Consider the following 3696-nt stretch of genomic DNA (forward strand, 5'->3'; position numbering starts at 1 on the left):
CCACAGAAACCTTATATTAGAAAATGCTCCACACCCTTCATCTCTATGCTTGTCTCTATAATATTGATAACAATAAGTTTTTAGAGGCAAGAGGAAGAGATTTCCCAAATGAAACTTTCTTTGAGAAATCAGTGGATTCTGAGAGGTTTCAGTACTTGTATACTTGTAAACTAATATTCATTGGGGAATCTGAAGTGGCATAAAAGGAAAGCCATTCAAATTTATATCTCTCTTTAAAAGGAATATTGTGGATTGAAGATAAAATCTGGAGCTATATGCTTAATCAAATGAAGAGTAAAATATCAATATTCTAAAAATCTCAGAAAGGAAACCAGTAATAATATTATGTATTACAAAATATATATTATTAAAAAGATGAAGAAATATCAAAGAAATAATGATGATATTTGAGCCATATTTTCATACTTCCCATTTTGAAATTTCTGCAGCTCTTTCCAGCTATGTAAAATTGCCAGTGATATGAAAGGTGGTCATTTAGTTAAAATCAAGTATTCATCAAAGCTTTCATACCGCAGCTGGGAGTGGGGGGAAGGTGATGAAATGATTTTTCTAAATATTTTCCCAAGTAGTTTCCAGAAATAATAACAGGAACTGCAGCATTTTAACTTTGTTACTTAGAAAACAAAAGCAAGTTTCCTACTTGGAGTTGAATAAAACAATTGTGTCTTTTTTCACCTGTACCAGCAATCCAGATCCAACTTTCTGACATCTTTATTCTATTCACTTAAACATCATTCTCACAGCCACAATATTTCCAAACTATGGGGTTATCTTTTTCTTGTCTCCTATATTGAATTAGGACTTGGCTGTATTTCAAAGCACTCAGCACAGTGCTTGACACACATTAAGCTCTCACTGTATATTTGTTGACTGACTAAACAGAATTCTGTAAATAATATATCTGTTCCATCTCTGACATCTGTCCTGTCTTTTTCTTCCCCAATATCTCTGGTTATGGAGGCTTTGGTAACTATGATGGCTATAATAATTATGGCTATGGAAACGATGGCTTTGATGACAGATTGAAAGATGGAATCGGTAAAACATGGCTAGGTGGACCTGGTGATGCAAGTTCAGGTTTTTTGGGTGGTCATTTTGTATATATGAGAGGATTACCTTTTAATGTAACTGAAAATGCCATTGCTAAGTCCAATACTAACTGATATTGATACTGGAGCTGGTGGCAGAGCAATAGAAGCAGATGTAGAGTCTGACATGACGATGCAGTAGCTACCATGTCTAAAGATAAGAATAGCAGACAACACCAATACATTAAACTCTTCTTGAATTCTAGTGTAGAATGAGGTTCTGGAATGGGACACTTACAGCAGAGATGGAATGGGTAGTCAGAGAGATTATGGATCTGTTGCAAGAATGAGAATGGGGAAGGTTTACAGCAAAGGCTACAATACTTCTGATGGTTTGTGTGGTTATGGCCATGGTGGATAGGCAGTGGAAGTTACTCTTGGCAAGGTGGCAGGAGTGGAGGTGGATGGTGTGGGATGTACTACAACATAATAACCACCAACATACAAGGTCCTGTGAACAGAATCTGGTCTACTAGGCTTTCTTACAGATTTAGTTCCTTTTGTATTTTAAGAACTGTATAGGGGATCTCTGGGTGGCTCAGCAGTTGAGCGGCTGCCTTCAGCCCAGGGTGTGATCCTGGAGTCCTGGGATCGAGACCCACATCGGGCTCCATGCATGGAGCTTGCTTTTCCTTTTGCCTGTGTCTCTGCCTTTCCCTCTCTCAGTGTCTCTCATGAATAAATAAAATCTTTCTTAAAAATAAATAAATAAATAAATAAATAAATAAATAAATAAATAAATAAAAGAACTGTATAATAACTGAAGGAATGTGTTTTCAAAATATTATTTGTTAAAGCAACAGATTATGATGGAGAAATCTCTTTTCTATAGGTTTTATCTGTTGCATACTTTGACTTAATGACTTTTTATACTAAAAAAATTATAAACCCCTCATCACTTCTAAACTGAGCTACTGTAAAACCACTCAAGACTATATGCTTTAATATTTATTGATTTCCTACTATGTGTTCTATAGTGAGATGAGCCTATATATAGATTGTTACTCTTCCAAAGGGTAGATATCAATAATCCTAATAGTATGAAAAAGAATTCATAAATCTTCTCTAAATACAACATTAAATTGTCTTTGTATTTATGGGCCTAAGGAATAATTTCTTATTCTATATCTCTAGTCTTAGTACCTGTACTTCTTATAAAACATATTTACAATTATCCTGCAGCTGAAATAATTGCTTATCATTCCCCAAACAAGTCTCAGTAAGAAACCTGCTTTCAAAAATCAATTTTACTTAAATGGGGGGTGATGAAAACTAATACTTCCGTATTATTACAACTTATTTTAGATTTTTTTTTTTTAAATTTTAGAGAGAGAGTGTGTGAGCAGGAGGAGGGGCAGAGCAGGGGAGGGAGAGAGAATCCCAAGCTGACTCGCTGCTGAGTATAGAGCCTGATGTAGGGCTTGGTCTCATAACCCTGAGAAATGAAGAGTTGGACACTTTACTGACTGAGTCACTGAGTTACCCATACAGCATACTTTAATGTATTATTACAGTATGGTACAAAATACAAATATATAATGCAAAATTATGTGTATTTTTGAACTACATAAGAGACTTCAAATAAATCTCCAGCTTCAGTTGTCATTTCCCAGGTAGATGAAGAAGGGAAATGAGATGGTTAATTGTTCACAAGACCTCTGCTTTCAGACAGATGAAGTTGTGTGTTCCAGTTGCAGAATATGTGGTGTCCCAGTTGTACCACTTCATAGCCATGCAATTGCATTTATGTTTACATAGCTATATCTGCAGTGCTTAGAATAATTTCTCACAGTGTTTCATAAGTATTAGCTGAATAAATGAATGATTGAATATATCAATGGAAAATGATTATTTGATTAGTATCAGTCTCTTTCTGGAATATGAGCTTTTTAAATGTGAGTTGAGTTTTCTGTAATGATCATCGTTTGATTGCTTTTCTAATATTCAACTGAAATTTGACCTGTGAGGTACCATATGTATGAAAACAAAATGTATTCACATGCACACACTTACAGAGAATTACCTAGATCTTTGTCTTTGTCCTGTTCATTTCTGGTTTTAGGACATTTCCTTAAGAATGTTTGTTTAAATGTTGCAAGCTATCTTACCCATATATATGGTTTATCATGCCACTGACACAATTACCACCCAAGTAGTAAGCCTACTATATATTCATATTGATACCATAATTCCCTGAAAAATAGATATTCCCTGATATTGATTGACTCAAGAACAAATGCCTTCATAGCCAGGTTGAATTCATCTAGAAGAATTTTCACACATTTAACATTTAATGAAATTATGACATACATTAAATCTTGATGAAATATATGCTTTCAATCTTCTCACAAGAGCACATGTAATAGAAGAAAAACTGTAATTAGAATCAGAAAACTTTCATCTAGGTCCTGGATCTACTACCATAAGCTGTGTGTCCATGTATGAATCAGTAAAATTCTCTCATTCAGCTTTTACATTTGAACTTGCAGGATAGGGATCCCTGGGTGGCACAGCGGTTTAGCACCTGCCTTTGGCCCAGGGCGCGATCCTGGAGACCCGGGATCGAATCCCACGTCGGGCTCCCGGT

At 35.3% G+C, this 3696-nt stretch overlaps 1 pseudogene; it reads left to right on the forward strand.

Moving 5' to 3' along the window:
- The first annotated feature begins 968 nt into the window (after window positions 1–968).
- On the forward strand, window positions 969–1631 carry LOC112655824 (heterogeneous nuclear ribonucleoprotein H3-like; annotated as a pseudogene).
- The last annotated feature ends 2065 nt before the right edge of the window (window positions 1632–3696 follow it).

The sequence above is a fragment of the Canis lupus genome, chromosome 22 (genome assembly GCF_003254725.2).
Source record: "Canis lupus dingo isolate Sandy chromosome 22, ASM325472v2, whole genome shotgun sequence".
NCBI lineage: Eukaryota > Metazoa > Chordata > Mammalia > Carnivora > Canidae > Canis > Canis lupus.